Here is a 25230-nt window from a genome sequence, read left to right on the forward strand (position 1 = left end):
TGCCAAGTATATGGAGGTAAACAAGAGAGGAATGGTTCCTGCCCTCCTGCAGAAAAGGCTGCTGGATACATCATGACAAAGACTGAGAATTTGAAATTAGTACAGTGTTTTCTGGATATAAATAACCTGTTCTAAGACATGCGAGAGGCGAGAGAAAGTGTCCCTGAGAAACTCAGAGGTAATCATGTAAATAGTTGTTGAATTTTGAAAGTGAATTACTAGTATTTGTTAACCAATTGATTTAATATTATAGTCATTTGGAATGTCAGGTTGCATTAAGAGTGAAGGGGAAAAAATCTGGGACCCAGCTAGACATGACCATCTTACAATAGAAGTTCTCCTGCATCAGTTTTACAAATAAAGTCCTTGTCAATTATTCCCATACATAGTAATTTCGAAGTTGGCTTGTACCGAAAACAAGTGCTAAAAATCCTAAAGTAACTAGAGATTTGGAAACTGCACTAATTTATAAAGCCGTTAGGGTACGATGATTAAATAAATAATGAATAATGAAATAATGAAAGCCCCAAGGAACTATGAAGTTTTGAATTAAATTCTAAATTTTCTTAACCTAAACACTTTCTTTGGCATTTTGAAACAGCTTTGTTATATATTGATGATTTTATAATAGATTGTTTACTGTACTACAAACAGTTATAATCAGCCAATCACTTGTTAACGCATAGTTTCGTAAAGCTTTAGATTTGAGCCGTTACATGCTGTTGCCATTTTGACAAACAACAATGGTTCATGAGATTTACTTTAGGAGTGGGGAAGAAAATTAATCTAAAAAATTGTTTCTTAATGGTTTCAGTGGCTAAGCAATAGACATTGTTTGGCATTAATGAGTAGTGTGCTTGAAACAAGAGAATTTCATCAGTTGTATTTATTTAACGTTATTCTTTCTTTTAAGTTTTATACAAAAAGTTTTCTCTGAAGGGTTATGGCCAGGCACACTGGCTCATACCTGCAATCTTAGCACTGGGGGTGGATGAGGAGGGAGGATCACTTGAGCCAGGAGTTCAAGACTAGCCTGGGCAACACAGTGAGACCTTGATGGCTACAAAAAACTAAAAGAATTACCTGGCCATGGTGGTGTGCACCTGTAGTCTCAACTACTTGTGAGGCTAAGGTGGGAGAATCTCTTGAGCCTGGAGGTCGAGGTCATAGTGAACTGTGATCAAGTCATTGCACTCCAGCCTAGGTAACAAAGCCAAAATAACAAAAGCAAAAACAAAACAGCAACAACTCAGGATACTTGTAGAATATGAAGTAAAATAAGAGAGGTGAAATTACTTAATATTAAGTAAAAGTAAAATATTTATGTTACTTTTATGTTGAATAAAAGTGCAGTGACTTTTACGTTGAGTGATAAGGTTGTCATTAATGAAATTTATGCATAATAGATTATTCTTTTCCATGGGCTTCAAGAATGAGGGCACAAAATATAAGGAGCTGACGTATGCATATTTCAGCCACTTTTCTATCATCCTCTACCCTTCTGTCCTTTCTCCCTTGAACAGGCATTGAAGTAAATGCATACACTAAGTCATATCTCTAATAGGGTTAGAAGAGAACGATAAATAGGACATTGCACATGTACAAACAGATCTTATAAGTAAACAGACGTAGCAGATAAAGAAAGAAAGATATAGGCCAGGCACAGTGGCTCATGCCTGTAATCCCAGCATTTTGGGAGGCTGAGTCAGACAAGATAACCTGAGGTCAGGAGTTCAAGATCAGCCTGGCCAACATGTTGAGACCCTGTCTCTAATAAAAATACAAAAATTAGCCGAGCATGATGATGTGCACCCATAATCCCAGCTACTCAGGAGGCTGAGACACAAGTTTATTTTTTGAAGCCTTTTGCATTTTATAGACTTATAGCTATGCTTGTGTTTGTAAGGAGAGGGGAAAATTAGAAATAGAAAACAAACAATAACAACTATGTCCCCTAATCTAAATTAAGTATTCAAGTATTCAGCTGACAGGTAAGTAGTTTTCATTATCTTGGAAAGCATCCCCAACTTCTCTATTTCTTAAGGAAGAATGAGTGTTTTTTCAGGACCTAAACTGTCAATGATACTGCAGCTTTTGACCTGGCTTGTTTATTCTCTCCCATGTGCCTTTAAAAAATTTCTTTTCTCATAGTTTCTTTCACGCATTCTATTGTTCTGGGATAATCCATGGTAATTCTTCTTTGGTAATACTTCTAAATTTTCCCAATATCTGATTGTTTTTAATTCTCCATACATAGTCCTTAACTATTTGGCTATTCATTTATCCTGAATCAATTGGACACATTTTACTTTTTGACTATAAACTTCAAATCAGTGAATACACTGCTACCCCCTCCTCATTTGGTGTGTTTTTAGATATACTTCTATATTTTTAAATGCTTTTCAGGACATCTGCTAATATTTATCCTGTTATCAGTTGTACATCTTGGTACTAAACTCTTACGTGTCCACATCACAGCAATTGATACTTATGAACTGTCTTATAATCATCATTGACATTGTCCTTTGTCCTTTACATATCTGAAATTCCTATGTCCTTCATCACATGCTTTTTCCTCTCCCTTCCATGGATCTATCAATAATTACCTAGAACCAATTTTTTTCTAATAGATCCCTATTTTCCATTTTTTCCCCCCACACTTCTGTCATCCTAGCAAAAAGTTTGTTAACTGCTGGTGAAATCACTACACAGCAGATTCCTATCTGCGGATCATGCACTGTTTCAAATTATCATTCCCAATTTAGTTGCAATAAACATAGAATAAGTAGCACTCCATGTCCTCCATATGTGTTATTATAACAGTAGACTGAAAATTTTAAGGTCCAAAGCCTTAATGGACCTTAATGCTTAACTATAACCTCAAGAGAAGGGACCAATCTTCAGATTATAGTTGCAACAATGAGAAGAAAAAAAAAATCAACCATAATGAGCATGTAGGGAATTCTTATGACTGTGCCTGGAATTTACTGAGTAGGAACTCTTCCCATAAATGGTGCATCCTCCATGTAATTTGAAGACTTTACAGGCAAACCATATTCTATGTTTTAACAATGGCAGAGCGTTGAGGACCATTCTACATCTACATCTATGTTATCCTCTCATTATTTAAATCATACACAAGACTGAAATTCTAGGTGAGGTCTAAACTCCTTTCAATGACTTTGCTAACAGTCCCAACACACAGACACTCAATTACCCTTTTACAGTTTGTGTAGGCTTTCACTCCACACACTTTTATAACTGTAAATATTCTCAGGCACTCTTGCTTTTCCATGTGTTTTTAAGTACTCTGTTTTTAAGTAGCATTAAAAAAAATTCACCCACCTTCACCTTCAGTGTTATATTAGTCACCCATAAATAATTTATTTAAATTCCATTATATAATTAGTACGTATCTACTACTCACACTAATAATTACTTGGAGTTATTATGGAGAAATGTTAACATTTTAAAATATTTGAAGTTTCTGAAGGAGAAGAGAAGGAAATAGGAGTTCTTCCCATTATGCCGCATCTCTTTCACCTTTAAAATCTTTATCAATAATTTAGAGCATAGCGTTTGTCCTTTCCTCTTGTACTAATGCATTACATTGTCCCCTAGTGCCCTCAAATGTCAATGTGCCTCTCTAAGATATAAAATTAGCAACAGGGGCTTAGACAATTTAAAATTTGAAAGTCTTAAAAAGTATAATTAAACATAGGTGTGGAAGGTTAAACCATCACTTTTGGAGAAAAATTTACTTCAGCCTTTAATAGAAGACATTGGTAGTACTTACACGAAAACCATATTCTGGGCTAAAAAGGCAAGAAAAACATGAAATCCCCGTGTATTTTTTCTTCCTTAATTGCTCAATAGCCATTTTGTCAAATTGATTCCATCATAACCATGCAATTTAACATTTTTAAAATTTTAATTGATTTTAATATTGCAAGTTTCTTAGCTGGTTCATTTCTCCCAATGGCATTGCAGAGATATATCTCAATAAAGGCTGTTGCTATATTAAATCAGTATATCAATACACCTTACATTAAGAAGCAAGAGCCTTAGAGAATGTATGAATCAAAGCAGAAAGAAAAATGGTTGCTGAACTTCATCTTTCCTAAAACAAACACATTAATGGAAAAACATCATAAAAAGTATTTTTTGTGTGCTGAGGGATACATAAAACAAAAATGCATAGCAGAGTAAATATTTCCCTTCCATATATTGATATAAAGCACTAAAATATTTTCTCCAGGGCAGGCAATTCAAATGCTTACATCAAAATAATGCATAAAGTAAGTGAATAAAAAGAGTGAAGACCCTGTTTATGACAATCACTTCCTCAATAAATGAAGAAAGTAACTGTAGTACCTGTTTTGCTCACAGGGATATAGACAGTTCCAATTTATGACTTGCTTAGGCTCAAAACTGATATGTAAGGAAATCTGTAGACCTTTGATTGCACTTTCGCTTACGGGTTAGAAGTACTGGTTTATGAACAGAATCTCCAAAGACAGACAATGTATTCCTGATCAAGTGAAAGCATAATACAAATTACACTACCCTATGTTTTAATCAGGGTTTACTGAAAAAAAATGCTTAGCAACAGAAAAATAAAAAAAGGAAAGAGGAAGGAAGGAAGGAAAGAGGAAGGAAGAGAAGGAGGGAGGAGGGAGGAAAAGAGGGAAAGGATGGAGGAAAGGATGGAGGGAGGGAGGAAGGAAGAAAGGAAGGAAGGAAGGAAGGAAAGAAGGAAGGAAGAAAGGAAAGAAAGAAGGAAGGGAGGGAGGGAAGGAGGGAAGGAAAAACACTTTCTATGCAAAACTGTATCTGCAATTGCCCTTCTACCTATTGTGACTCTGATAATGATAACAAGATTAAATATCTACAATCTATTTTCAGATACTAGAATACTTCCCACACTTTTTTTTCCCTCATGATGCCCATTTATACTGGCATTATTTTATTTATGAGAAAATGCTTGATTTGAGTAAGTAACATGCTCAACTGCAAAGGGTGGAGCTGTGTTTTTCTCGAGTCATTAACAGGCTTATTATTAACTGGCTATGCTGTTGTGAATAGGAGACTAGTCTGTCTCCGCTGATTGATGGAGTTGACAGAAAACAAGGCTCAAGTGGAACTGAGAAAATCTTTCCTTGGAAAAGATGTATTCCTATGGTTGTCGTTCAATAATGACCTACATGACCATACTAGGTGGAACAGAAATTGGTGCTGTGAGCACAATTTTGCCAAAGTATTCACATAAGTGCTCCCAGAAACTGTGAGACCATGAGGGTGAGAGAAAGGGTAAAATTCTGCTGCTAAGACTAAGCAAAAAAAAAAAAACAGACCAAAAAAACCCACACACACACACAAAAAGAAAAAAACAAAGGGGAAATGGCTGTATGTTGGAGGTATGGCAACAGCCGTGAGAGATATTGAATATTGGTTGTAATAGTGCTTCCAAAAGTTGTATGAGAGATGGAACACACAGTTATAAACCAAGCAAACATGGACAGTTTTTATTAAGAATGTGTAATAGGGAATTGTTTCAAAATGAAATGTATTTTAAATGTAGGATGAACCTTCTCCAGATAAAGTATTGATACATTTAATGCTTTCTATCAATATATGCAAGAGAAATACTTGTTACTGTAGTATCAGGGAAAAAGTATTAGGTTTATGTATCTCTCATATTTTTATTTACATGTAAAAGTTGTTAATTTAAATTGTTAAAAAAACATGTAAATAAGGAAATGCCATGCTTTAGTTAATGAAATTGGTATTAATTTCAAATCGATAGATAAGAGCATGTTTCAACATGGGAAAAGAAAGACCATGAGGCCAGTAAAAGGAGGAAGAGTTGTTATGGTTGGAGTAAAGCATATGGACTATTTACTTAAACAACTAGGTTGTATTTGTATAATCTGTGTGTGCTTTTTAAATGGCGAAAACTGTTGAGAAAATTGTATAATATATTACATAATTACCAGAGAACCCTAATAGGTTGCCTTATTACAATCATTTTGTAAATAAAGTTGCTAGCTACTTAATGGCAGAACTATAATATAGAACTAGTACTTAGAAATTTTGTAGCTAATGGTCTTTCAACTGTATCATAAAACTGCAAGGAACGTTTCTTTATTAATAGCTCAGACATCATACACTAATTATTTTAAAAATACCAAAATAAAACCAGGAGTTGGTCAAGAGCCAACACTTAAGAAAAAGAGTCAGTCTTCAAAGCTAAAGGTGGAAAATACAGTCATTTTGCTCATCAGTAAGAAAGCAAGCAGAAGTCAGGGTACGTAATGATCAGTCCAAATGATTGGATGAGATTCAAGGTTAGGACTGGCTGGACAAAATGAAGAGAAAGAAAAAAAATGGCACAAGAAAAGACATAGTTCAACCCATTTCCAGTGGAAGGTATCTTGATATTGGATTCTATGTGTTTATTTGTATTTACTTACCTACTGTGTGCAAATTTTTAAAATATATGTGTGTATGCACATTTATGTTTATAAAAGTTTCCCTCTAAGCTTGAAAATTATTCTAAGTTTTTATTTGTACTTCTGAAAAGTCTTACAAACAACCCTGGTCTGCTCTCATATCTCCAGAGTCTGATTTGGGGTAGAAAAATGCCCTGATTTTAAAGCATGCTATCTATTTGATTTTTTAATTGTTATTTATATACTTATTTTGAGACAGAGTTTTGCTCTGTCACCCAGGCTGGAGTGCAGTGGTGTGACCTCGACTCACTGCAACCTCTACCGCCGGGGTTCAAGCGATTCTCCTGCCACACAGACTGCAGGGTAGCTAAGATTACATACTCGTGCCACCACACCTGGTTGATTTTTGTATTTTTAGTAGAGACGGTTTCACTGTACTGGCCAAGCTGATCTCGAACTCTTGACCTCTGGTGATCCACCAGCCTCGACCTCCAAAAGTGCGGGGGTTACAGGCATGAACCACCATATCTGGCCAAAAGCCTGCTATTTAAAGCTCCACAACTTTCTTATTTGGCTCCATTCTTTGTCTTTATTCACATATTTTATATCATTCTTTCCATATCATATATATAAATGCAAATTAACTGTTTGCATTTCTTAAGATATGCCTTGCCTTATGTTTTATAGTCTCTGTGACTTAGCTCAAACTATTCAATCAGTAATGCCTGTCTCGCTATTTACTTTTCACCCAAGCTCTATGAATTTGAACAGTATCCTCTGATATAACAACTACTTCTAGTTAGATATATTTCTTATTTACTCTTTCTAACACGTTCTACTAGATATCAATTTACATGTACAGTTGTCTGTATCCATTCCGATTTTAAGCGCTTAAAATGTAGGTTCTGCGTTGTTTGGTTCCATGGAACAAATGTCCCAATAATTCAGTTATCTTTGCAACATTTTTGAAGACTTGGAATTAAAAATTCAATGAATAGAAACTGATTTTGCAAGTAATTATGACAGAGCACCTGCAGGAAGTGGGTAATATATACATTTACTTCATAAAAGGTAGACATCAAAATTCAGGAATCTGATAGGAATATTTATGGATCAGAAGCTTCTTTATTTTAATCAATTCAATTAATTGTCCCTAACAAACCTAATATCTAATTTTATGTGTATTCCATGTAAGCTAACACAAACAATATTATCCTTTTAATTTCGGGAAGAAGCATGTAAGAATGTAAGATTTAAACATATCTGCTAAGTTCTATAATTTCATACTTGGGCTAAGACAGCCAGATGTCAGTGTTATTGTTGTATATGTTGCAATTTTAGTCTTGCTTTCTACTGCTTTTCAGCTGAGTTTTTACTCTACTACCATTGCTTGGAGTGGATTTTGCGGGAGTGAGAAGGTATTTTTCTTCTTTTCATCTTCCCTTCTTCCCTGCATCCCTCCCTCTTCCCACTTTTTCTCCTTCCCTTCTTCATTCCTTGCATTTTCATTTCTGGGGAGTAAATTACATACATGGCACTTCTTACATGAGTGAGCTATGCCTATGCCCTTCAAAATTAATTATTAACCAGAAATTAAACTATATTTTACTTATCATTTTCAAAAATCATGCATTGGGAATTTAATTTTACATGGTCTTACATCATCTCTTTCAACCCTATATTTAATTTACAGAAAGTAATAAAACTTTTATTGAAGAGTTTATAGGGTTATTTGTCTTAAAAGGCCCCAGAACAATTGTTCATCATTTCGACTACATAATCTGATTAATTAAAGAGTATATATGTGTTTGCTACACACTGATTTTAATTTTAGATCATTTACAGAAATTCAAGGTAACTTCTTGTTATTTTCATTCAAGTAGAAAAATTATTAAGAAAGTAATAAAACTTTTATTGAAGAGTTTATAGGGTTATTTGTCTTAAAAGGCCCCAGAACAATTGTTCATCATTTCGACTACCTTAATTTTAGATCATTTACAGAAATTCAAGGTAACTTCTTGTTATTTTCATTCAAGTAGAAAAATTATTAATAAAATATAAATATTTTATTTGTAATGTATTGAAAAGTCTTCACTAAATCACACACTATAAAGCTTTATTGACATAAACATATTTTTAAGATCATTTTTCCAGAGATTTCCATATAGTGTACAAGTTATAGAGAACTTTATTTGTGGACTTTGTCTTACATAGGATAATGTGTTTGGGAGGAAGGCTTTCCTAAGCATCTTGGAGTTGGGGTGATAATTACGATTGTTTATATCTGCTTCCTGAGTGGACTGTGATGGGGATAAAAGAAGCTAACCAAAAATATGTTATTATTAGATGTTAATGGCATCACGTCTGTTTTATAGTTTACGTGTTTTAATGATAAATTACTGTAAAACGGATTTGATGATATGAACACCTAATAACAAACAAATAGCTCTTAAATGATTTTTGCCAGATTGAGGAATAAGTAACCTATGACTCCCAAATAAAAGTAAGAGAAAACAACGTTCTTATTGTATTTTTCTCTTTATCATATTAGAAAAAATTTCACAGTCAAGAAACAACAAAACAAAAAACAAACAACAATTCCCACAATCCAAAACTCTTTTACTCTTTCAGAACTGTGGTCTCCTAATGACCAAGGAGGGCTCCTCCACAGCGCTCCATTTCCATTTGAGCAGCAGCAGCCATTTAAGAGCATGCCTCTCTACACTGACACACAGATGGAAAGAGGAAAGCCATTGTATTCCTCTTTGTGTATCTTTTCATGAACACCAGTGCTGTCCCCTTGTGGGTTTGTGATACCCTTCATCCTCTCTTTGTAACAAGTGTAAATAGGCTTACATTTCATGCCCCAGTCAAATCAATCAAGAAAACAAAACAAAGTCTCGCATTGAAAATAGAATGGGACATTAGTGTTGGGTCAGGCTTTCTCTATTTTTAGGACAGCCATAAGGGAAATGTTCCTGGCAGAATCAAAACATATGAGATCAATGGATGCTTTCTGTAAAAAAAGAGAGGCAGTACTCACCTTCATGCCTTCATGCAGAGTTACCGGCTGTCACTGAAAACTAATTGTCATTACATTCTCCCTTTGAAACATTAAATGGAGTACAAGCATGTTGAAGATTATTGGGAAATTAAAAGCATGACATGTTTGAAACCTGTGATTAATATCACATTTATTGCAAAACTCAGTTAACAGGGCTCTTTGGAAGAAGTTTTATATCATATCAGGTTATTGATGAATAGCAAATTGAAATTTTCATTATGATGAGATTATATTTAGAGTTAGGGAAAATAATTTGCTATTCATTATTTAACCTCTCCAATGGTAAGTCAAGAACAGTAATTCTGAAAAGGTACAAATTTTATAAACTTACACAGATAAATCTGCGATTTTTTTTAAAAACAAATTTAGTGTAGAAAACCTTACTTTCATTCCAAGTCTGTCATGTAAAATGGGCAATATATTTTAGGAGAAAAACTCTGAACTGAATGATTACAAATTGAAGTAAAAAATATAGGATACAAAATTGAATTCAAAATTTGTTTCTAAACTTGTCTGAGCACTAAAGACTTTTTTGTTTCTGTGAGTCAGAAATAAAAATATGCAATATGAGCATAATATTAATAAAGACTTTGCAATATTATTGTGAAAATCGAACAAGGTAACACAAGTACAAAAACTTTCATCGGTAAAGCTCAACATAAACCTTACCAATACTTTCAGTCTGTTTTAGTGACTACAAATGTATGGAATTGCTATTACTAGGACTTATCTATAGGATTACATACACTTATAGACTTTAGACTATAATTTTCGTTTGCAGGTCAGTTGTGGCTTTGTTAGTTGGTGTTTCTAATTTTTTATATTTCTTCAAGTTACTGAAATGCATTCTAGTCAAAACAGCTTTAAATGGACTAAAAACAAAGACATTTGAGGAAAGTGTTTCTCCTTTCTAATGTAATTCATGTTGCCACATGAGTAAGATAATATAGTTCAATATTCTGGCAAAGGAGAGCTAGTTTCAACTGATTATGTAAACAGACAGAAAACATATAGACACCACCAATACTAGAGGGGAGCTGTCCAGAGAAAAAACAAATGTCCAAAGTACATATAGAATGTAAATGGAAATGAGACGATCCAGTTTTGAATAACGCATGTGTCCAAATAACCAAAAAATTTTAGAAAATATTTTCATTGAATGATTTTTTAAATTCTGTCTATCAAAATTCATGGAATAAAGGTAATGCAGAACTCTTAGAGAAATTTAAGACCCGCAAGACTTATCTTCAGATGAAAGAGATCCTTAAAATCGATTATCTGATATTTTATCTTAGGATTATAGAGAACAACCAACTGAATCTAGTTAGATGAAGCCAAGAAATAATAAAGATAACAAAAAGCATTAAACAGAAGAATACACCACTTCATGGGTGATGGGTTTAAACACACTCCAAACCTCAGCATCATGCACTATACCTTTGTAACAAACCTTCAATTGTACTCCCAGAATCTAAAATAAAAGTTGAAAAAATTACATAAATTAATAACACCCAACAATGGTTTTTGAGAACATTAAAACTGAAAAAGATATATGTAAAATGATGAATGGAAAAAGAAAAATATAGCATTAACAGTAATAAAATAACTTTTAAATATTGTTTTGTAAGCACTCATAAAATGATGACAAAATATGACTAACTTCGTATCATTGAATTTCTCAATTTTAGTGAGGTAAACAAATTCCTTGAAAGATATAACTTAACAAATTAGACTCAAGAACATATTGCAAATATAAACAGCTTTCTTTTATTAGAGTAATTACATTCATAAATAAAACCTTCCTCTTCCCTTCCCAATAAAACTTGCAACACCAGATGGTTTTATTGATGAATCCTATTTAACATGTAATAAAGATATAATAACAATCTTACATAAATTTTGGGGAAATTCTTTTCAACTTACTTTATAAACTAAGATATTAATAACCAAACTGCAAAACAAAAACAAAAACAACACTAAGAAATGACAAAAGCCACTAAGAAATGAAACCACAAGTTTGTTAATTGAAAGAATAAACAAGATTGATAGAGTACTAGCTAGATCAGTGGTCCCCTACCTTTTTGGCACAAAAGATCGGTTTTGTGAAAGACAATTTTTCCAAGGATCGGAGAGAAAGTGGGTGGGGTTTGTGATGAAACTGTTCACATCAGATCATCAGGCATTAGTTAGATTCTCATAAGGAGTGCACAACCTAGACCCCTCATGTGCGCAGTTCACAGCAAGGTTCACGATCCTATGAAAATCTAATGCTGCTGCTGATCTGACAGGAGGTGGAGCTCAGGTGGTGATGTTCACTTGCCCCCACACTCATCCCCGGCTGTGCAGCCTGATTCTTAACTGGTTGGGGACCTCTGAGCTAGATTATCAAAGAAAACAAGAGAGAGGATCAAAATATGGACATTCGGAAACGACAAAGGTGAAATTATGACTGATAACACAGAAATACAAAATATCTTCAGAGACTATTATGAATACCACTATGCACATAAACTAAACATCAAGAAAATGTGAATAGATTCCTGGAAATACAGTCTCCCAAGATTGAATTAGGAAAAATTGAAACCCCGAACAGATCAATATCACGTTCTAAAATGAAATCAGTTAAAAAAAAAAAAAAAAAAAACTACCAACCATACCATGTAAAGCACTGGACCAGATGGATTTACAGCCAAATTCTACCAAATGGGCAAAGAAGAGCTGGTACCAACTGTATTGAAACTATTTCAAAAAACTGAGCAAGAGGGTCTCCTCCTTAACTAATTCTATGAGGCCAGCATCACCCTGATACCAAAATCTGGCCAACACAGGATAAAAAAGAAAACTGAAGGTCAAAATGAACATACATGCAAAATTCTTAACAAAATACTAACAAACTGAATCCAGCAGCAAGTCATAAAGGTAATCCACCAAATTAAGTTGGCTTTATTTCTGTGATACAGGGTTGGTTCAACATACAAAAGTTAATAAATGGGACTTACCACATGAACAGACTTAAAAACAAAAATTGAATCACCATCTCAGTAGACACAGGAAAAGTCTTCAATAAAATCCAGCATTCCTTCACACACACACACACACACACACACACACACACACAAAAACCCTCATGAAACTGGGCATCAATGGAACATACTCCAAAATAGTGAAAGCCATCTATGGCAGATACACAACCAACAGCAAACTGTATGTGCAAAAGCTAGAAGCATTGCCATTGACAACTGGAAAAAGACAAGGATGCCTACTGTCACCACTCTGCTTCAACATAATACTGGAGGTCTTAGAGCAATCTGGAAAGAGAAAGAAACAAAAGGTATCTGAATAGGAAAAGAAGATGTCAAATTATTTCTCAACATATGATGTGCTTCTATACGCAAAAACCCCGAAGGATTCTGCCAGCAGTCTCCTGGAACCAATAAATGACTTTAGTTGAGTTTCAAAAAACAAAATCAAAGTACAAAAATCAGTAGCATTTCTGTACACCAGTAATCTTCATGCTGAGAGTCAAATCAAAAATAGAATCTCATTTACAATGGTGACAAAAATAAAATAAAATAAGTTATCTAGGAATATAGCAAACCAAGCAAGTAAAACATCTCTACAAGAAGAACTACAAAACACTGATGAAAGAAATTATAGGTGACACAAACAAATAGAAAAATATTCCATGCTTATTGATTGCAAGAAATAATATTGTTAAAATGGGCATACTACCATTGAATCTACAGATTCAATGCTAATCAAACTACCAATATCATTTTTCACATTTTAGAATAGAAAAGATACTATTCTAAAATTCACATACACCAAAAAAGAGCCCAAATAGCCAAAGCAATAGTAAGCAAAAACCACAAAGCTGGAGGCATCACATTACCCACCTTCTACTACATGGCTACAGTAACCAAAAGAACATGGTACTGTTACAAGAACAGATACATAGAACAATGGAACAGAATAGATAATTCAGAAATAAAGCCACATACCTACACCCATCTGATCTTTGACAGTCAACAACAACAACAAAAGCAATGGAGAAATGATTCCCTGTTTAATAAATGATGCTGGGATAGCTGACTAGCCATATGCAGAATAGTAAAACTCAGCACCTACCTTTCACCATATACAAAAATTAACACAAGGTGGATTAAAGATTTAAACTTAAAACATCAAACAGAATCCTTAAAGAAAACATAAGATATACTATTCTGGACATTGGCTTTGAAAAGAGTTTATGACTAAGTCCTGAAAACCAATTGCAACAAAAATAAAAGTTTGCAAGTGGGACCTAATTAAACTTCTGCACAGCACAAGAAACTGTCAGCAGAGTAAACAGGCAACCTAAAATGGGAGAATATATTCACAGGCTATGCATTTGACAAGTGTCTCATATCCAGAACCTACAAATAACTTAATTCAATAAGCAACAAACAAACAACCCCATGAAAAGGTCTGCAAAAGACATCAATAAACACTTCGCAAATGAAGGCATACAAGTGACCAACAAACATAAGAGAAAATGGTCAACATCACTAATAATCAGAAAAAATGCGAATCAAGACCACAAAGATGTATCATTGCATTCCAGTCAGAATAACTATTATTAAAAACGCAAAAAAATGTAACAAATGCTGGTGAAGCTGTGAGGAAAAGGAAACCCTTCTACGCTGTTAGTGGGGATATAAATTAGTTCAGCATCTGTGGAAAGCAATTTGGAGATTTCTCAGAGAACTATCATTTGACCCAACAACCCCATTACTATATATATATCCAAAAGAAGATAAATTATTCTACCAAAAAACACGTGCACTCATTTGTTCGTCACAACACTGTTCATGATAGCAAAGACACAGAATCAACTTAATGTGGCTATCAATGGTGGATTAGATAAAGAAAATGTGGTACATATACCCCACGGAATACAATGTAGCCATAAAAAATTGCCAGAATAACTGAGAACATTATGTAATTTTACAATAAATGCACAGAAAGTATTTAGCAAATGTTGACAGCTATAAATGATTGTTCAATATCAGAAACTATAGTTAACATCATTAATTGTTAAAGACTGAATGCTTTCCTGTTCTCCCCAATCGGACTGACAACAGAAAAGGTTTCCTGCATTCCCATTTTTCTTCAGTATTGTATTAAAAGCGCTAGCCAGTGCTGTACAGCAGAAAAATGGAATAATTGGCATTAAAAAACTTAAATGGAAGGGAAAACTGTCTCTATGTGCACATGGCATGTGCATAGAAAATCCCAAATGATCACCAACTAATGCATAGAATAGAATTTTTAAATAAATTTAACATAATTTAAAGACATACTTATTATATAATACCTGCAAAAATAGAAAATGCAAATAAAAGTACAATTAATACTAGCATTAAAAACATATAATATTTTCGTGTAAATTAAATACAGATTTGTAAAATACACTGAAAAGCACACCACATACATTTATAAATGTAAGACCTTAAAGAATCACAGGACATATTTTGTTGTTAGATTTGAAGGCTAAACATTTTTAAGTGCCTATTGTTCCCCAATTTTTTTAAATTAGTCACAATCAATCAAAATGAAAAAGGATTTTTTTTTTATAAAATGATAAGCTGATTCTAAAATATGTATGGAATTGCAAAGATCCTAGATTAGCCCAAACAATTTTGAAAAGGACGATAAAATTTTAAGAACATATGCTACCTGATTTAAGTCTTTATATACAGCTTCACTTATTACCACAATATGGTATTGGAATAAGCAGACAAACGAAACACAGATGTGGTCAGTAGATTCTTGATAATGGTACTAAAGTAATTCAATGGAAGAAAATATAGTCATTTTTTGGCAAATGATATTAGAACAACAGGATGGTCATATAGAGCAAAACAAACTTCTACTACTATCTTACACTACACAGAAACACTATATTTATAAAGAGTTGTATATTTTGAGAATAGCCTGAGTAAATACTTATACTGAGTAAAAGTACACAGCAATACAAAGGAATAAGCACAGCAATATGTATTAATCACAAAAACATATGCTGAGTGGCAGAACCCATAAAAAAGTACAGTATAGTGTATGACTGCATTTATATGACATTCTAGAACAACCAGTACAAATCTACAGTGAACACAATCAGATCAGTTGTTTCCTGGGGCAGGGAATTTCAAGAATTGAATAGAGAGGGTTCAAGGGGATTTCCTGAGCGGTGTAAAAGTTCTGTATATTAATGGACATGCATGTGGGTATATACTTTTATCAAAAGTCATCAAATGATATATATATATATATATGCAATTCTGTATATAAATTATATTCAGTATTTTTTTAATTTGAAAAGAATATAAACATAGACAGGAAAGGTATCTAATACGTTTCTTTGAGAGCATACACATGCAAAAGTGGAATGCAAAGTATTGACTCAAAAAAAAAAGACTAGATAAACATACTTTCAAAAGCATAATATCCAAATAAATGGTTTGTGGTGATTTATAATGTGAAATTTGTGAAAGCTCCTTGATATGTTTTGGCTCTGTGTCCCCATCCAAATCTCATCCTGTAGCTCCCATAATTCCCAAGTGTTGTGGAAGGGACCCAGTGGGAGACGACTGACTCGTGGGGGCGAGTCTTTCCCATGCTGTTCTCATGATAGTGAGTGGGTCTCACAAGATCTGATGGTGTTAAAAGTGAGAGTTTCCCTGCACACGCTGTCTTTTTGCCGGCTGCCATCCACGTAAGATGTGACTTGCTCCTCCTTGCCTTCTGCCATGATCATGAAGTTTCCCTAGCTACGTGGAACTGTAAGTCCATTTAAACCTCTGTCTTTTGTAAAATGTCCAGTTCCAGGTGTGTCTTTACGAGCAGCATGAAAACAGATTAATACACTCCTGTAATATGGTAGATCAAATTCTGGTTTATAAGTCCATTTTATGTTCTTTGCATTTTATTAAAAATATTTATTCCTGGAAAACACGAATTTATGGCCATTTTAAAATAATTGACTAGGTAATTTCTGAAATCATTACAGATGTCCTAAATTTGTTTCCTGGTTGGCTAATATTATTAATTTATTATTTATGATACTAATTTATCATTAACTATTATTGGTATCTAAAGTTTCTAATGCTTAGTTTTAGATATCTTCTCTAATTCATATATTTGTTTTTCTATAAGCTTTTCATTTCTCTGATTGCTTTCAGGATGTTGTTTTTAGTTATAAAATTTGTTGTTTTCTGAAATTCTGAAATGTGTGACTTGGTGTCTGTTTTTCAGATGACCATTATTTCTTCACATATATTAACATACATCTTGGCCATTACTTCTTCACATATATTTCTGCCAAATTTTAGTTCTTGAACTTCTAGACTTTCAATTACATATAAATTGTAACATTTGATCTTGCATGCTCTGTTTTCTGTGTGCATGTGATTCATTTTCCTCTTTAACTTTTATGTGTGTGCAAATAAAACACTTTGAATTGGCCTCTTTTCAAGTTAAATGACTATTTTATAAACTACTAAAAATATATTGATGAACCTGTGGTCAACATTTTCCATATCCTTTACTATGGTTTTCATTTCTAGCATTCCCATTTGATTATTTCTAATAATTTCATCTTTCTGATAAAGTTAGCTATCTGGTTATTCACTATGCCTACTTTTTCTGCTATAGCCTTCAATATATTATTCATAGTTATTTTACATTATGTCTTGGATAATCCCAATAGGTTAGTCATGTTTCAGTCTGGTACTATTGATTGCTTTCACTCTTGAAAAGATTTTTCAGTTACTTTTTTCTTGTTTCAGTTTCCAAAATTATTCTTATTAATTTCTATTGATTTCTAGTTTTATTACATTGTGGTTAGAGAAGATCCTTGATGCTATGTCCGTTTTTGTTTTTTTTTTTTTTTTTTTTACATTTTCAGACTTGTTTTGTGACTGGTATAATTTGGCTCTGTGTCCCAACTTGAATTTCACCTTGAATTGTAGTAATTCCTACATGATAAGGGTGAGGCCAGGTGGAAATAATTGAACCATGGGTACAGTTGCCTTCATACTGTTCTCCCGTTAGTGAATAAGTCTTATAAGATCTGATGGTTTTATAAATGAAAGTTTCCCTGCACAAAGTCTCTTGCCTGCTACCATATAAGACAAAACTTTGCTCCTCATCCACCTTTAGCCATTATTGTGAGGTCTTCTCAGCCATGTGAAAAGGTGAGTGAATTAAAAGTTTTTTCTTTTCAAATTACCCAATCTTTGATATTTTTTATTAGCAACATGAAAACTGACTATACAGTAAATAGGTACCAGGAATGGGGTGCTGCTGCTAAGATATCTGAGAAAGTGGAAGCAACTTTGGAACTGGGTAAGAGGCAGAAGCTGGAACAGTTTGGAGGACTCTGAATAAGACAGGAAAATGTGGGAAAGTGCAAAACTTCCTACAGACTTGGAGGGCTCAGAAGACACAAAGATATGGGAAAGTTTGGAACTTCCCAGAGACTTGTTGAATGACTTTGACCAAAATGCTATGGTAATGTAGACAATAAAATCCAGGCTGAGGTAGTTTCAGATAGAGGTGAGGAACTTGTTGGGAACTGGAGCAAAGGAGACTCTTGTTATGCTTTAGCAAAGAGACTGGCAGCATTTTGTGCCTGACCTAGAGATCTGTGGAACTTTGAACTTGAGAAAGATGATTTAGGATATCTGGAAGAAGAAATTTCTAAGTGGCAAAGGGTTCAAGAAGAAGAAGAGCATAACATTTTGGAAAATTGGCAGCCTGATGATGTGATAGAAAAGAAAAACCCATTTTCTAAGTAGAAATTCAAGCATGGTTCAAAAATTTGCATAAATAACAAGGAGCTGAATATTAATCAACAAGACAATGGGGAAAATGTCTCCAGGGCATGTCAGAGACCTTCCTGTCAGCCCCTCCCATCACAGGCCCAGAGGCCAGGGAGGAAAAAATGGTTTTGTGTGCCAGGCCCAGGGTCCCCTTGCTGTATGCAGCCTAGGGACTTGGTGCCCTTTGTTCCAGTTACTCCAGCCATGTCTAAAAGGTTCCAGAATACAGCTTGAGCCATGGCTTTGGAGAGTGCAAGCCCCAAGCCTTATGGCTTACATGTGGTGTTGGACCTGTGAGTGCACAGAAGCCAAAAATTGAGGGTTTGGAACTTCTACCTAGATTTCGGAGGATGTATCAAAACACCTGGATGTCCAAGCAAAAGTTGGTTGCAGTGGCAGAGCCCTCTTAGAGAATCTGTGCTAGGACAGCGTGGAAGGAAAATGTAGGGTGGGAACTCCCACAAAGGGTCCCCACCAGGGCACTGCCTAATAAAGCTGTGAGAAGAGGGCTGTCATCCTCCACATTCCAGAATGGTAGATCCACTGGCAGCTTTCACTGTGCACCTGGAAATGCCACAGACACTCAAAGTCAGTCTGTGAAAGCAGCCGGGAAAGGGGGTATACAGTGTACACTGCAAAGCCACAGAGGTGGAGCTGCCCAAGGTCATGAGAGCCCACCTTTTGCATCTGTAGGACCAGGGTGTTAGACATGGAGTCAAAGACAATCATTTTATAACTTTATGGCTTAATGACTGTCCTATTGGATTTTGGACTTGCATGGGGCCTGTAGCCCATTCATTTCTGCCAATTTCTCCCATTTGAAATGGGTATATTTATTTACCCAATGCCTATGTCCCCCAATGTGTCTAGAAAGTAACTAACTTGCTTTTAATTTCACAGGTTCATAGGTGGAAGAGACTTTCCTTGTCTCAAAAGAGACATTGGACTGTGGCCCTGTAAGTTAATGCTGAAATAAGTTAAGACTTTAGGAGAGGGTTTGGAAGCCATGATTGGTTTTAAAATGTGGGGACATTAGATTTGTGAGGGGCCAGGGTGGGAATGATATAGTTTGGCTGTGTCCCCACCCAAATCTCACCTTCAATTGTAATAATCCTGAGGTATCAAGGGCAGGGCCAGATGGAGATAATTGAATCATTGGGGTGGTTTCCCCCATACTATTCTCATAGTAGTGAATAAGTCTCATGAGATCGGATGGTTTTATAAATAGGAGGTCCTCTGCACAAGGTCTCTTGCCTGTTGCCATGATGTAAGACATGACTTTATTCCTCATGTACCTTTAGCCATGATTGTGAGGCTTCCTCAGCCATGTGGAACAATGAGTCAGTTAAACCACTTTCCTTTATAAATTACCCAGTCTATGGTACGTCTTTATTAGCCACATGAGAACAGACTAATACAGTGACCTAACAAATGGTCTATGCTTGGGAATTATGTATGTGCTGAGAACAAGAATGTGTATTCTGTAGCCACTGGATATCTTCTGTATATTTATATTAGATCTACTTGTCTATAGCTAATATAAAGTCCAGTGTTCCTTTGCTGATATTCTGTGTGTAAGATCTGGCCAATGCTAAAAGTGAGTGTTTATGTCTCCAATTATTATTATATTGGCATCTACCTGTCTCTTTAGCTCTAATAATGTTTCCTTTATATATCTGGGTGCTCCAGTGTTGGGTGCATATATATTTCAAATTGTTATATTTTCTTGCTGTATTGACCCCTTTATTGTTAGTCACCTTCTTTGTCACTTCTTAGATTTTTTGTCTTGAAATCTATTTTTTCTAATACAAGTATAGTGACTCCTGCTCCTTTTTGGTTTCCATTGGCATGGAATATCTCTTTCCATCCCTTTATTTTTGCTATTTGTGTGTCTTTATAGCTGAAGTGTGTTTCTTGTAGGCAACAGATCAATGGGTTGTTTTTTTCCTTATCCATTCAGTCACTCTATGCCTTTCAATTGGAGAGTTTAGTCCATTTACATACAATGTTACTGCTGCTAAGTAATGATTTACTTCCGTCATTTTGCTATTCATTTTCTGGTTGTTTCATGGTCTTTTCTTCCCTCTTTCCTTCTTTTACTAGAGGTGGTTTTCTCTGGTGATATTGTTTAGTTTCTTTTTGCTTTTTTGTATTCATTGTGTGCTTTTTGGTTTGAGGTGAACACGAGATTTGCAAATACTCTCTTATAACCCATTGTTTAAGCTGATAACAACTGAACACTGTTTGCATAAACAAACAAATAAGCAGAAAGAAAACTAATAAAAATATTTATGTCTTAACTATGTCACCTGCTTTTTAACATTTTGTTGTTTCTATTTATATCTGATCATACTATATATGTCTTGAAAACTTGTTGTAGGTACTATTTTTGTTTATTTAATGGTTTAGTCTTTCTACTTAGCATACAAGTAGTTTATACACCACAGTTACAGAGTTATAATAATCTGTGATTTTTCTGTGTATTTACTATTACCAGTGAATTTTGTACTTTTAAGTGATTAGATATTGCTCATTAACATCCTTTCTTTCTGATTGAATTATTCTCTTTAACATTTCTCCAAGTCTGGTGTTAATGAAGTATCTTAGCTTTTGTCTTGGAAAACAAAACAAACTTATTTAAGGGATATTTTTCTGCATATACTATTCTAAGGTAATTATTTTCCTTCAGCACTTTTGTTATGTTATGCCACTCTCTCCTGGCTGTAAGATTTCAACTAACAGGTATGCTGCAAGACATATTGGAGCACAATTGCATGTTGTTTCTTTTTTCTTGTTGCTTTTGGGATCCATTCTTTATCTTTGATCTTTAAGAGTTTGATTATTAAATACTTCTGGTAGTCTTCTTTGGGTTAAATCTGCTTAGTATTCTATAACCTTCTTGTACTTTGATATTGATATCTTTCTGTAGGTTTGGGAAATTCTGTTGTTGTCCCTTTGAATAAACTTTCTACCCCTCTTTCTCTACCTCCTCTCTATGGCCAGTAACTCTTAGATTTGCCCTTTTGAGGCTATTTTCTAGATCCTGCAGGTGTGCTTCATTTTCAAAATTCCTTCTCTTTGCTTGCATTTTATGGAAGATGATATGTGTTCAAATTAATTATATAATGTATCAATATTTTATTAAATTTAAGAAATAGAGCTAATGCCAATTAGAGAATTGAATTACTTTGAGGTAAATAAAAATAATCAGCACATCCATCAAAAATGTGCTTTAATGCAACTCTACCTGTATATGTATCTACATATTTATTTACATATATAAATTTAAGTAGAGAAATTTATCTTTACTGAGAAAAAGTTTTAACATTTTTAAACTATACAAACTGTTGGGAACAAGCCCCCCAAAATCTGGCCATAAACTGGCCCCAAAACTGGCCCTAAACAAAATATCTGCAGCACTGTGACATGTTCATGACGGCCATAAAGCCCACACTGGAAGGTTATGGGTTTACCTGAATGAGGGCAGGGAACACCTGGCTCACCCAGGGCAGAAAACCGCTTAAAGGCAGTCCTAAGCCACAAACAATAGCATGAGCAATCTGTGCCTTAAGGACATGCTCCTGCTGCAGTTAACTAGCCCAACCTATTCCTTTAATTCAGCCCATCCCTTCATTTCCCATAAGGGATACTTTTAGTTAATTTAGTATCTATAGAAATAATGCTAATGACTGGCTTACTGTTAATGAATATATGCGTAAATCTCTGTTCAGGGCTCTCAGCTCTGAAGGCTGTAAGATCCCTGACTTCACACTTCACACCTCTATATTTCTGTGTATGTGTCATTACTTCCTCTAGTGCCTCTGGGTTAGAGTCTCCCCAACTGAACTGGTCTTGGCAACAAACTAGTTGATTTTCTTTACAATAAAAATATATAACATTCCATTATTTCTCAGCTCTAAATTCCAGAAAGAGTATGTAAACCAAAATATATATATGTATTTTAAAAGTAAAATTATTATAAATATGTTCTTTAATTTTCTTCATTTTTATTCCTTACAGAGTGATATGGTTAGCCTTTGTGTCCCCACTCAAATCTCATCTTAAATTGTAATTCACAGGTGTTGGGGGAGAGACCTAGAGAAAAGTGATTGGATTATGGGGGTTATTTACATGGTGTTTTCATCATAGTGAGGAAATTCTCACAAGATATGATGGTTTTATAAATGGTAGTTTTTTCTGTGCTCACACACACTCTCTCTTGCCTGCTGCCATGTAAGTCATGCCTGCTTCCCCTTCTGCCATGATTGTAAGTTTCCTGAGGCCTCTCCAGCCATGTGGAACTGTGAATCAATTAAACCTCTTTCCTTTATAAATTACACAGTCTCAGGTATTTCTTTATGATGGTGTGAGAATGGACTAATATATAGAGAGAACAAAATTTATCTATCATAGAGACAATTAAAATTAAAATTCCTAAACACTCTGTGGCTTTTTAATATACTATTTTGAGACTTTGTGTATGAAATGTAAATGAATTCTTGATAATAAGATTTTATGTATTACCAGGTGCTAATGGTTGATAATCACTTGTTGCATATGAACATATCAGACCACAAACTAGAATTTAGTATTATTTCATCAATAATACAACATTGTTTTTCTTTAAGGTATTCCTCGTGTTTGTTAACTGTTTATTATTTTTAAGGTATTTCCCTTGGCTTTAATTGTCATATCATACAGGAAAACATTACCTTTTCCTTTTCCCCCCAAATAGGAAACCAAAGCTTAAAAAGGTAATGATTTGCCTTACATTATGCAGTTTAAAATTATGTGAGCTATAATTTGAACCAAGAATATTCAAGTCAATCTTCTGAACCATTTCTAGAAAATACTACATTTTAGTAATTCTGAAATATATTCATTTACCTCACAGAAAAACTGACATTATGAAGCAATGATATATCATCTCTGTTTTAAGCATGATTCAAACTAACTTATATCAAAATATAGAAAGTCTCTCTCTCTCCATATATATATATATATATATATATATACTTTTAAGTACAGAAGTTTTCTATTGTTTTTAATTTGGAAATTATCTTTTCTTCTGATTTTAATTTTGCTAGTTGTTATTAATCAAATTAAAACACAGAAATTTAATTAAATATTTATGTGTCACTCAAGAAAAATAAAGCCTAATTAAAAAATGTTAATATTAGCACTCATATAAATTTATTTCAGCCACAACCTAGAGATTATATTTTAATATAATATGAGATTTAATATTTAATGTAATGTTTTATCTATACTTTTGACAAATAATTTTATTTATTTTGGTTGACAACATCAATTTTTCAAGTTAATGTATTCCAGGTACCCATGTAGCAATCAGGAGACTGTTAGATCTACATAGTTTTTTTAGCCAAAGATTGATAACATAAGAAACATTAGGAATGGAAGTTATATTAGTTACCTACTCAATGCTGTTCCTAATAAAGGAATGTTCCCTTTAGGGTGTTGTTAAGTGTTCAATTTACTCATTAAATGATTCAGAGTTCAAAAATCTACAGCCATTCCCTGAAGAGCTCAGTCTGCTGCCAAAATAATTCCACAGTAGTACAAATTATCTCCAGGACTTGATCTATTTTTAACAATTGAATTAATTAATTAATTGTATTTCATTTTCTACTTGAGTACCTGTTTGGAATTTCTTTCATTTTTATTGGGTTTATTATAGCACCTTCCTTTTAATGATTATGTAATTTGCTGTCATTCCTAGTCATTTATATTATTTTTAGAACATTTTCCCAAATTACGCTGCCAAAGTGAGTCATGCTGTATACATTTGTTTAATATTCCTTTAATTATTCAAAAGATTTTTAAAATCCTGCTTCTACAAAGTAATTAGAAATTGTTTTGAGAAAAATTTAATTATATCCTTTTAATTTCACATCATTATTGCAATACATTTTGGAAGTTCAGTCTATGCTTCTAACATGAGTCCTAACTGTCTTATTCCCTGCTGATTTAATCTTCCATGGTACTCCTCTTTAACTGATCAATTCACGTACCTCCTCCATAAGGATTTACTGAATAAATACTGTTTTATAAATATTGTTTTATAATATGAGGACACAGTACTCCAGATGATGGGGGAGAATCACAAATTGCCTAAATTCACGTGAGGGAGCATAAAATAAATCACTAAATGTATCAACAATTTTCTTTTAGGAAGTGAGAATTCATATGATAACTTCTCTGTCCAATCTACAAATTCTCTCTTTCCCTTGCTCTGCACTTGTATTTGGAAACAACCATGTAGGAGTGCTGGAAGTGTTTCTCTGTGGGTTCATCCACACAGCATTCAAATCCATTTTCCTTTCTGATCTCACCAGTTTCTTAGGGGTATTAGGTTTTTGCTGTCAAAATGGTATTATGTGTGACGTATTATGTGTGACATATCATGTGTGACATGGGCATTATGTGTGATGTTTTCATATTGACTATCATTATGTATTCAAAATATATGCAGTATCTATGAGAAATCTATGTTCTAATCTATCGTATCACAAAACAACAAAAACAACAAAAACCTCAAAAATAATTGTCAGCATCCAATAAAAGGAAACCATTAAGGGAAAGCACAAGCAGTTCTATGTGATGACCACATCCGAGAATCCACACAGAGCTGATTCTCTCCTGCTTCCATTTTAAGAACATGTGTTAAAATGTGTCATATCTTTATGTAATGTTTATAGCAACATTTTAAAATGTTGCTTTTCTAACCTCATATACAACAAAAATAACTTTATAAGATGAAGTGTTTGAAGACTGATTTCCTAGAACTCTAGATTTCTCCAAAGAATATTCGGGAATGTCTATTACTTTCAAC

The 25230-nt window shown here is 34.0% G+C and overlaps 1 long non-coding RNA gene across 1 annotated transcript in view; it reads right to left on the reverse strand.

Annotated features, from left to right (window-relative positions):
* Positions 1-7561: 7561 nt before the first annotated feature.
* The window catches only part of LOC105524080, a 37440-nt gene continuing 19771 nt past the window's right edge, over positions 7562-25230 (reverse strand). Inside the window, exon 2 of the long non-coding RNA XR_001003692.1 lies at positions 7562-7963. This is a non-coding gene — a long non-coding RNA (uncharacterized LOC105524080). The remainder of the gene's footprint in view (positions 7964-25230) is intronic.

The sequence above is a fragment of the Colobus angolensis genome, unplaced genomic scaffold (assembly GCF_000951035.1).
Source record: "Colobus angolensis palliatus isolate OR3802 unplaced genomic scaffold, Cang.pa_1.0 Scaffold489, whole genome shotgun sequence".
Classification (NCBI taxonomy): domain Eukaryota; kingdom Metazoa; phylum Chordata; class Mammalia; order Primates; family Cercopithecidae; genus Colobus; species Colobus angolensis.